Here is a 12,555-nt window from a genome sequence, read left to right on the forward strand (position 1 = left end):
CCCCGGATATGCTCAGAACTCAGAGGTTCAATGTAGATCTCTTACCTCAGGAGGGATTGAATCAGTACAGCAGAAGAAAAGCTGTAGAAAGAGATAATCCATTTTCTCTCATGACCTAAAATGCATTGCCAGTTTTTAAGAGAAGCTGGTTTAGACTGAAACAGAGCAAGCTGAAAGCTGTAGCTCCTAGAAAAATCCTGACAAGTAAATTGAAGCAAATCAAGGCAGTGATGAGGAACAGATCTTCCTCATGAAAAAAAGCTAGGGTAAGCTCTTTCATCAGTACTTTCAACAATCAGGAACATTGGGGCATATGTTGAAAGAGTAGGACAATTTCTCCATTTTTTGTCTCCATGCATGTCTAAGTAACAGTTGTTTGTTTAGAATTAACACCTCTATTAAATGCTAATATTGTGACTCCATGTGCATTCCATGAAAAAAGGATTTGTTTAGCTTACCATCAGTTCTTAACTCTACAAAGGTAATGTAAAAAAAAAGCCAGGATGGTAAGTGAACACTTGGAGCTACCAAGGCTGAGTAAGATGGCAAACTGATCTATGAACTGGCGGTGTGTACTTGTGGCCAAGAAGGGCATCCCGGGTACAAATAGGAAGATAAATGCCAGTCTGCCTGTGCCTTGCTTCTTTCTCTTTAGTTGACCAGCTGTTTCCTACTCAGCCATGCCACAGCTTCTTTCTCTTTAGTTGACCAGCTGTTCCCTACTCAGCCATGCCATAGTCTAGAGAGAATCAGGTAAACCTAAATCTGTGTGTTATAACCCATGCAGGTCAAGACAGATGTCATGATAACAACTTGCAAAAGGACAGATGTCTTTGATTTCAGTCATTGCTCAATATGGAAGTATTGTACTTGACTGGGTCTATTTGATTAGGCCGATATCTCTGGAATACTGGCACTGCTTAAAACCTCTCATAGCTCTGCTATCGCACAAGATAAGCAGGCAGCTTTTCCATCTAACGTGGCCTGCCGTGATCTCCATCTCCATATAACATGCCATATTCTCCCAGTAGAGAGCTGGTGGTTTTCGTATGGTTAAGAATAAGATGTCAGTCACACTGTGTCACCAGCCAGGGCATAATTCACGGACCATCAGTCACCTGGTGAATCAGAGGCCAAAGCTTGGGGACTGGTGCTTTCCTCTTGACTGTTTCAGTAGGAAATCCCACACCATGGGAGCATTACTTGCGATTCACATTTGGTGTGTCTAGACATCAGGCAGGCATTTACATGAAGAGGAAAAAAATTACTCATTATACAGTAATGATTCTTCTGGAACGTGCATGCTGTGCAGAGCCCCCAACTCTTCTTGCTTTTTGGAAAACATCAGTACAGCAAACTTCTTATTGTGAGGAAATTGATCTAGCAACAGGAAGACCTTCTTGCATGTAATATTATGAGGTTAAGGAAGAGCAGACCATACCTGCCTTCACAAACTCTGCAAAGGACTGTTGGGACAAACTTACTGATGTGATTTTCTAGTGAAATAACTAAATTGCTCTGCAGATTTTCAACTTTTGATTGTGGCATTAAATGCAACTACTGTATTTATCTGCATTTTGCTGCATTGAAAAAAAATCTGATTTTGAGAGTTTGGCATAAAAGTTTCTGGATGAAATATAAAGTTTTGGCAGAAATATACATGAGATTTGTTTGTGGTTTGAGAGAGTGCAGGTGATACTAATGAAGACTGCTGTAGCTGGTTACAGACACATAACATAACCTTGAAAAGGTAAGCCTATATTGAATTCTTGAATATTCGTTAGTATTTTGGTAAAATGATGCTATATTTTCTGTATCTTAGATTGTATTTGAAGCTTTTTTTTTAAAAAGAAAAGTCCAATAAAAGCATGTGATAGCAGTCTTGTAGCTGTTTAAGTCTTGAAGTCATCTTTCATAGTTACATATTCACAAAAGATAGCCAGTCCATGTGTTTTCTGAGAGAAAGTTACTGGTATCAGTGTTTTGGTTTAGTTTACTGGATTTACTCTGAGATGAGTTTTTGTAGCTTTTGGTTAGTTGGTTGGTTTGTTTGGTTTTTTGTTGTTTGTTTGGTTTGGTGTGTGGTTTTTGGCGGGGAGGGTTATGGGGTTTTTCTATTTGTGCTTGTTTTGGTTTTGTTTTATTTGCTGTTTTGGGGGAGTAGGGTTTTTGTTTGTTTTTTCTGGGGGGTTTTGGTTTTTGGGGATTTTTGTTTGTTTTTTTGTTTGTTTTTTGAGTTTATTTCGGGGGGATTCTTTTGTTCTTGTTGCGTTTTTACTTTATTTGCTTATTTATTTATTTTGCTTCAAACTGTTTTAGCACAAAATAGTTTGATCACAGTACTTCCACTTATTTCTAAGCATGACGTTCTAGTGATTAAGACAATGAGACTCTTTATTTTGTGCATATTATCAGGTAATACACCATGCTTTAGTAGATTGTTTCCAGGTTAAACAATGAGCATTCCAGGGTACCTCAGCAGTGCCAAACTACTCGTAATTATAATCAGTCATGGTTACAAGAAGTTCTTTGTTGTGCAAACGTTTCAAATTCTGTACTTCAGAAAATTTATTGTGTCAAATGAAACATAATATTGCCTTCTCTATTTGGCAACAGATGCTGCTTGCAGGTGCTTGCAAATGAGCTTTTGATTATAGCTAGCCAAGACAAATGTAATTTTGGTGGTATTCCTATTCTAGTTTTAATTTAGGTTTCATTAAATTAGTTGCTGGAGATAATTTCAAGCAGAAAAACTTAAAATACAAACTAAACTAGATTAGTGTTGCAGTTTACTTGATAAATAACTAGTCCATTCATTTCCTTGGCAATTGTTTGGTCAAGTTTCCTTAAGATTATAACATGGTTGTGTTTTATTTCCTTTAATAGAACACTGGGCCATTTTGCTTGGTGATGAGGCAAGCAATTATTCTTGGTGACATGATCTAGACACATCTTTACTAAAACACTAACTTATCCACAAATTACAAATTACAGTGCTCAAAGCTGATAACTGTCATAAAAGTTAATATTTGTGCTACTTCTATTGGTTTTATTTAACAGATTGATTAATTTTATTACTATTTACACTGACTATAAAACTCTTACTGTTATCAATCTACATTAAATTTTGCAAAAGAACAAGCTTACAACGCTACTGTGTATGTGTAACCAATTGCAGTGGTGTGTAAGTTTTTATTTGAATGGGCAGCATGCTTCTATTTCAGTATAATTTCTTTCTTTTTATGTGTCTATTGCCGTCTTAAAACGTTTTGTTAAATAAACAAACTTAAAACTCATTGCAATGAAAGTTTTGTTAGATTTGGGAATATGTTACTTATAGTCCTTCTATAAAAGTGAACTGCAACACTAGAAAACAAGGTGATTGTTTTGTTGTATTTAAAAGAAGAATCCAAAGACTGTGGTTAATGTGAATGAAGCTGCTTAACAGAAAGGGAGCAAATGTGTGTTTCATAACAGAGAGGTGCAACTCTTCAGCTGAGCTGAATTTAAAGTTAGTTAGTCTATTCAGAATAGTTCTCCTACCTGTTTTGCAAATTAAAAATTCACCTCGACTTTATCAGGTAGTTGCCAGATGGCTCTAAATGCAGGAGAAGCCCTGATTGCAAACAGGAGCTTAGTTTTAATGCTCTCTGCTTATGAAAGCTAAGGCTACACAGTCAGTACGTTCTTTGACTGAGTGCAAGTTTGACAAAAGTTCTGTAACTGGATCAAAGTTCCTTGAATATGACAGGATTCTGGCAACATTGCATGTAATCTATTATTTGGGAAGACAAAATATTGAAGAACTGGTGAGAGTATAAAAATAATACCATAATTGCATATGTGAGGGTCCCAGCAGAATTCTGGTAAGAACAACACAAATTTGAATGTAAATTTCCCTTTATGGCTAGAACTGATGTGGGCAGTAACAACAAAGCTGAATTTAAAAAACATTTTCAAGTCTTTGGACTGCTAATTTAAGAGATGATTAACTAAGAAAGCAAGCTTTCATGTATGGGTTACAGTTCAAGAACACTGAAGCTGAGAATAACAACTGTGTCTTGACTGTTAGTCAAACAGTGTCTGCTCTACATCAAGAAGAGTGTAGCTGCAGCAGCATTCAAATTTTATAATGTAACACAGATATTAATTTCATGAAATATTACATCACTACATCAACTGTGAGTTACTGTGAGAGACGCAGCACTTCTCAGAAAGCCAAGCCACATAAACCAAAATAAACTGGGGGAGGACAGACAGGGCCCCAGAATGATGTACAGTAGGAATTGTGCTTACAAGAAGAAATCTCCTATACTGTGCCAGGAACGTCTTAAACCAAATCAGTTAACTCCATGTAGAACTACCAGGAGTTAGATGTAGGCCTTCACCTTAAATCAAGAGAGAGTTATTTTACTTAAGACAAATTAATTCCTGCTGAAGTTCTTTTCCGTTGGAGATAAGACTGTCTGTGGGCCATACCAGGGATGAAATCCCACTGGACTACTGCAGCATCAAAGAAGCATTATCATAACTGCTGAACAAAGTTATCTTTGCAACATTTTAGCAAGGTCGTTTTCAAGCTGCTTCTGTTAAAAAAATAAAATCTGGATGGTGCCAACATGCACATAATTCCTCAAGGGGACAAAAACCCAGTGCCAATTCTAAAAAGCAAGAGCGCCTGGAAAAAAATAGACACTGAAATAATTGAACTCAAGCTGATGTGTTACCATCTCAAATGACTGACATGTGGCTGCAGTTCAGAACTCAAATTCAGAAGCAAAAATTAATAATATGAATGTGAGGCTTTCCAGTGAACATGCATATGTATGGCAGGGATCAGGCTTATAGGAAAAAACATTTTCAGATATGGTGTTTGGCAAATTATCAGCAAACTACACAGTTGCCTGTAAGAAAAAACTCAGCTTATTCAGACCAAAGAGAATAATCTTAATATATTAATGAGAGTGATATATTTTCCCACAAAACAATTTTTGTTTCAAAGATCTATGCCTGCTTTTTTCATAGCTAAGGAAATCCTTTGATTTTCTGACTATAGTAAAAAAGTTCAAAATTTCATTTTTTATGGAGGTTGTTTCAACTAAGCTTAAGCAGTAAGTAATAATCACAATGATTTGTTAATGTTAAAACAGGTAGGTATTAAAGTAGATTGTTTTTTATTATAATCACTATTTCTTTAGTAAAAATTGACAAAGGATAAGACAGGTTGTGATCATTTTTAGAAAGATGTGTTCTCCTTTCTGGCATGGTGATGCACAATGAAGTACAAAGACCATGATACTGTTTTTATATATTACTCAATACACAGAAGCACTTCCATATCTTTTAGTAGACTAAATTAAAAAAAAAAAATTGTTGCTATGATGTTAAAATCTCAGTCCATGTATTGCACGTACAGTAATTAGTAGATTAAGAACTCATTGTGCACAACATCAGAGAAATATACTTCTGCTTCTATAACAGTTGCATTTTAGTATTGATTTCTTCAGCCAAAGTTATTGATATTTATTCACCTGTTATCCAGTTTCCATCACGCTTGCAATACACATGGTAGTTTATAACATGATCTGAGATGAAGATATTGATCCTGCAACTAAATTTTTCTCTAGAGTGTGGATATCAGAGAAATCTTAAACTTGTGGGTTAAATAAAGGTCTGCTGAATCACTCAGACAATATTTCCTAATTTTAGTGGCACTTTAAAGAATCACAAGAGAAGGGTACAATGATTTTTCATAAGATATTGGATGGATCTTATGTAGTCCCAGAAATAGCTGAGAACCCTCAATAAAATTGTTTTCATTTAATAAAAGTGACTGTTCAGACTGCTTTCCTCTTCCAAACCTTTCTATAAAAATTGCATTCAGTTCAGAATTTCTGGTTAAATATGCACAGTGCTACAGACACCTGTAATTCATAAGAGAAATGAAGCAGTGCAATCAGATGTGGAGTGGTGCAGATAATAGCCAAAATTTTTCTTGATGGCATGTTAGGTTGGCTGCATCTGCCAGTTTTTCTATTTCACTGAAACTTCCTTTTAGTCCTATGAAGGAAAGAAAAGCAAAGAATCATTTTCGGTAAATTTATTTATGGCTAGGATCCCTTTCTGAAGAGAAGCTGGCCAAATCATAGTTTAGTGTTTAATCAGATAGAAAACTTAGTATATAGAGGCAGGAGGAATTTAAATTTAGCAGCTGCTCTGTGCCAAGTATATAGTCATTTTTCTTCAGGGAATTAGTTGAGTCCAGAAGCATTGGCAATGGGTAAGGGGAAACCTATTTTGCTTCCAGCTGGCCAGTCTGTGACTTTATAGCTCAGAGGTTTAAAATATTATGCTGCCTGATGTGGGATGACTGCCTGATGACCAAGTGTGAAGTTGGGAAATAAAAATTACCTATTCTGACAAAGTTGTAATATTTGTACAGAGATTCTGATCTTGTTACCAGTATTATGAAAAAAGCAGTCAGGTATGTTTAGTTTAGTAAAATAACAGGAATAAAGATGGATAAGAAGTATATCACACATGCACCCTTCCTGTGTTTTAAAGGCTAATTGCTTTTAATTACTTATATATTTTTCCAAAATGGGTTAAAAGCAGTATCCAACCATACAGTTAATTTGTCCAAGTCAAATTTGACTGTGTTTAAAAAAAATAATTTGGGTTAAAAAAATAATTTGGGTAATCTAGATCTCAAAGGCCTGTGCACCTGTCAGAAAAGCTGAATCTTAATGCGTAATCAGCAAGAGGAGAGCCCTTTCCCCAATCTCAGCTGTAAGAACTTCTCAATTGCAAATACACACTGCTTAGAAATTCACTACTATCAAATCATCTGAATGTTTCAGAAAAAGCTTGTCCAAAAACAAAGATGAGAAAACTAGGAATCCGAGTTTTAAGACAGTACTTTAGCCATAGCACAGGATCAGGTTTAATGTTTTCTTTTTAATATAGCAAAGCAGTATTTTATAGAAAATAAATTAATTAAAGAGTAGCCTTGCCTACCTTTTCATTACCAGCATCGGTACAGTTTACATTTTTACCTATATATCATTTAATGAAACAAATTTATATTTAAATCTGTGTAAGTAGACCTGATTAAAATAGTATAATTCTTTTAATATGAATTTATATTGAAGTCACTAAGCCCACAAGATCTTGCCAGCTCATCTACAGCAAACTGGTTTTTTGTATGTGCAAAGTTCTTTAGCAAGCTAAGAGCTGGGTTGGACACACATACCACTAACAATGCACGTATTTACCATTCATATTCTTAATATGTCTCAGAAGTCAGGGGAAGAATTCACTTTCTCCTCAACCAGGATCAGAGAGGGAGCCACAATAAGAATAGCCATGATATATTGCTGATCCCACTGCTGATGGATGTTTATTGTCAGTATTGCTGATCAGTGTCACTGGCTCACCTGAGAATACTGTAAGATTTAATAAGTGTAGTATGAAATACTTTATAGCCAAGAAAACACAAACAAAATTATATCCTTTTCTACAGCTTTTTCTTATGGAGTCTTACAAGATTAATTCCTATTTTTCACGTAAAATATATAATGAAAAAATTGGAGGATTTTCTGAGAGGCTTAGAGGCCTAAATGTTAGCAAGGGGCAGAAGATACTTCAGTAGCAATGCATGCATCCAGGCACATTTACTAGGACATATGCCATGTTTATAGCACAAGCACAAGGAAGATTTTTTTTTATTGATATTATCTAATTGTACTTAATGGAATGTTCATTTTGCCATCCAGAGTCCGGTTCTCAAGACAAAAATATTCTTTTCTGCACATCATAGTTCAGTCAATTCCCCAAATTCTTGATTTGAAGAAACCCCCAAACAAACAAACAAACAACAAAAACAAAAAAACCCCCAAAACTACCCAAAAACCCACCTGGTTTCATCCTTCTTAGAGAGCAGCAATCAACAGTTAACTTTTAATCCTCAAAACTACAGTTGTACTTCAGAAGAATTACACTAATGCACTTTACATCCCATCTTTGGTAAGAAACCATGTAGCTAGTAAGTAATTTTTGTTTGAAAACTATTTTTGTGATTTAATGTAGAACACAGTGTGATGAATGTTGGGTTGAAACCCTGCTTGTTCAAAAAGTTTTGCACTAGGCATTTCAAGCTTCTGAATTTCTTTTTTTCATGAAGTCTCAGAGAAAACCTTTGCAGAGACAGTGAACAAAGTGAAATCCCTGGTATTCTTGCTTTTGTTTCATCCCCCCAAAGAAAGACCCCAATAGAAAAGTATTCATTCATGTGCAAAGCTGAGATTCTGGGGCAGAGCAAGAGCAAAGGTTACCCCTTTACCCTCCCCCAAGTCTATTCAGAGAGAATCCCAGTTCTCACCTCTGAAAGTCAGATATACTATCTGGGCACAGAGAAAGAGAATGGCCCCGGGACAGCTTTTGGAGGATGAGAAATAGAAACATCCTGTGTCTAGACTTTAAATAGAAAGAACAGGCTATACCCATAGGTGAGGCTTAAATAATAATACTTCAGAAGAAGTATGAGCCAATGTTAAGGGAATAAGCAGCCCTGCAGTGGAGAAAATAGCTGTAAAATATATTCTTACAAATTTTACAACATTTTTGTAAATTTATCAAAAGATACTTTGGCCTTAACATTTGTACCAGCTGTAGTGAAGATGGCTTCTTGCAAGAATTTCAACTGAGTTATGCAGATCCTTGATTTATGAAAAAAAAAAAAAAAAAAAAAAAGCTTAATTACACCTCCCTTGCAGTCTCACTTGATCTGCTATGAAACACCAATGATATCTGGTAAAGCACAGAACTAAACTTTCATTTCTGCACTACTCAAGCACTAGTTGGCATGGGAAATAGGAAACCTTAAAAACCTGCTTTTAAAGACCGCAGGAAAAAATTAATCATAGATACACAGTTGCAGGTGGGATATCTCAGCATTTGTGCTCATCATGTGTTTACCTGAATTTTTTTAAAATACAATGTTAAGTTGGCAAAATAGCCAAACTTTATATAGAAGACTGATATGGGAAGAGTTTTGTAAAGGGTATAATTAAATCTATGCAGAAAACTGTTCATGCAATAATTTATACAGAAGCTTATTCTATTTAGTTAGATAACCTAATCTGTGAGTGAAATGGTGTAGAAGCAACAGTGGATGCAGTGAGCCAAAAAAAAAATTGCAGAATTTTTTCCACACTCATAGATTTCTTTAGCTGTTACTCCATTTGCTTTCTGTATTTTGTGGCTGAGAAATCTCCTGATATTAATTTAAAAGTTTGCAAAAATAATACACAGAAGTTATTACCATTGATTGAGTTTCAGGCATGGTGGGAATACAGAGAGGGGGTGGTGGTAAATTTTTTTTGTTTGTTCTGGTTTTTTTTTTGTTTTGAATAAAAGAAAAAATGAAGTTAGAAGAAGTTAATCTTCCAAGAAGTCAGAAGGTTGATGCAAGAACCAGTGTGAATCCACTCCAGAGTTTGCAGTGATGACCGCATAGAGGATGAGGTCTCTTTTGATCTGGCCTTATCATGTCAGTATGTGTACGTACAAACACAGGCTCAAGTTGCTCTTCCTTTCCCCCTAACATCTGTGAACAGTCCCACACCATCACCTTCATAGCTCTGAATGGCTTTATGGTTATTTCGTGTTAGAATGCCAAACTGCTAGCACAGATTTTAATACACTTTAATCACAATATAAGACATCTTGAAAGCTTTTGAGAAAAATTGATTATCCTTTTGCAGTGTAATTTGCATATTGATGTTAATAATCCCTTGATGGCTCTAGCAGGAACAGAAGTTTGCCAAACCCAGTTCATATTTCAGTTCATAGATTGTGCCCAGAATATAAACCCATAGCTAAGAAAGGTAATCTTTTGACTCCTTAAAAACAAAATTTTATTTTGTGATTTTAATGCACAGCTGAGTTTTCAGTAAATGTGAAAAAGATACTTTTGATGCTGGAAAACTTACATTGTGACCTTTGATCTTTTATTTCAAGTCCTTTACTTTAGTTTTATCTTTAGACTGTAGCTGTATCCTTTTACCAAATAGCAAAGAAAAATATATGCAACACTGAGTGTACTTCAAGAATATCTAGAGGAATAACGAAATATTCATAGCACTAACTACTGTGAAGGTGTAAATAAATCTGAAGCATCATGGTATTTGCTCTTTCTCTCAAGCTTCGTATAAATGTCAGAGGTCTCTGAGAGGTTCAGCTGACAAATAGCTGCAGTCATTACAAGAGGACCAGTAGCTGTTCTTTTCTACAATTTCTTTTTATAACTTCTCTCTCATGGGAGATCACTGGTCTCACAGCAAAGCAGCTAAATACAATATATCTATGCTCCTGAGCTGCTCCAATGTGAAAGTCAACAGCGGATTCTTTTCTATGTGTGTGAATGCCAGTGGATTGCAGTGGGAACTAGTGGGAAGTGGTAGGTGGTTTTACGCTATTGCTCTTACATTTGTACTGAAGCAGTAGAGAATTGTTTTTAACATAAGACCAACTGCTGGATCATACCAAAAGATTCATCTGGCCCGGGATTTTGACTCCAAGAGCTCCTACAAGGAGACAACTTGAGTTATCTGGGCAAAAAATGGGACAAGCTTATTTGGCAGTTCTCCTTTCTACTCACCAATCTGCAGTGTCTAATCACTTCCAGGTTAGACACATAGATGAGGGTCAGAGCACTTACTACTGCACAGACCAGCTTTATGCAAAACCAGCCAATCCTAAATAAGTCACAAAAGGGAAATGCTGGACTTTTTGAAGAGGCTTTAATAAACTCCTCCAAAGGAGAACGCTATTTTCCATAAACACAAGATGTTAGTGCCATGATAATCCTGTAAAAAAAAAAGAAAAATGAAGTTACTTGTGAAGTAAGAGAAAAGAAACACATTTCCTAATAAACATTAACTTACAGTATTCAAAATACGTTTTTGCATTTTGGAGTGACACAGAAAAGTTACAAGCAGAGAGGTGAGTACTGGGATTTTTTTCAATTCTTTCTCAAGCCATTGTCTTAACAGAATGTATGAAAGATATTTCCATTTATAAACAATTGCAAGACAGTGTGATAGAAAGAATGCCAGAAAACCATCTAAATTAGACAAAGTTGTAATCTGTGTCCAAAGCAGTATGCACAGTATGCTTCAGAATCTTTAATAAATCTTTTCCACCTATACAGTCCAGGAATATGGAAAGTCCAAATTTTTCCATTCAAAATAAATCTGTGCTCATTTCTTGATCCAGTTTTACCATCTCTGACATTGGTATATGTTTCCACATTTTTATATGCAGCATATCAAGAAAAGAGGAATCACCACATGGTTCAGCAGATACTAAATGAGCAGTCTGTGATGCTCATCAGTGCTCTCCTTCAATTCAGAAGCTAAGTAAGTCACTCAGGCACCTGAAACCAAGATGCCTAATTCTGCACTAGGAGTGTCATTCCTGGAGCTGAGTGCCAGACTGCAAAATGCTGCAGTGTTCTGCATGGTAATGGCCAGGTTTTCCTGTGAGTTAATTCCAGATTTTTCATTCTAAAACCAAAATAACTGAATTCTTATGTATTTCCTAAGATTTTCTGCACAGCTTTTATATGTTTCTGTGTATACTAATCTTTGAGGAATACCATTTGCCAATTTTTTCATAGAGATTTTCCACATACACATTTTCCACATATTGTATAATTTGTCTCAGCTTTGCTCACTCTAAGCCTCACAGATTGTTCAGATCTTATGAACAACTTTCTCTGGAAATAGGAAAATAGCAAAATGAAAATACACAGAAAAACTATAATACATATAGCTGGGAAATGCTCCCTGTAAACATGCCTACTGACCTAATCTTTCTGGTATCTCTCTCTTGACTTGGAAAGTTGGAAATAGACAAAGCAGGAAAAACTCCAAAAAAAAAAAAAAAAAAAAAAAACCCAACTCCCTCATCTGCTTTATCTATTTTTTTTCTATTTACTATTGTTCCTGTTCTTGTGTGAAACTTTATTGGATTTGTGTTCTTTATTTTCTACATCAATCCTAATGAGGATAGCATCTGTTTCATCTTATTTGCCTGCAAAATTTGAGGCAATCCGCTCTGCTATAGCATTTATCTAAACAATTTGATGAGTCTAAGATTCCTCATCTCAGGTTTAATAGGTAATTAATCTCATCCTTCTCACTGTCCATCCCTCACACGTTTTGAGAAAGTTTGGGGTGTTGCTCTCACCGAATTCATATTCTCTGATCTCTCTGCCCTGTCTCATCTGTGCTCACCAGAGAGGAAACTGGCCTGGACATTATGGAGGATGTCAAGATGACATTAAGTTTTCTAGTTTTATTTCTAAATCTAAAATTAAAATAATTGGGTAGTCAGTTCCACAGGGTCTTGCAGACATAAGGGGCCTGTGGAAGGATAAGCCCCGCATCAGTACAACACACAGAGCGGCTTGTGGGGGTCCTGCTTTTGGCAAGGCTCTTCTTATTTAAATGAACACATTCTTGGCAATATTGCTTTGCTGGGCAGAAGTAG

This window comes from Pyrgilauda ruficollis, unplaced genomic scaffold (genome assembly GCF_017590135.1).
Source record: "Pyrgilauda ruficollis isolate IOZ18807 unplaced genomic scaffold, ASM1759013v1 scaffold25, whole genome shotgun sequence".
Classification (NCBI taxonomy): Eukaryota; Metazoa; Chordata; class Aves; order Passeriformes; family Passeridae; genus Pyrgilauda; species Pyrgilauda ruficollis.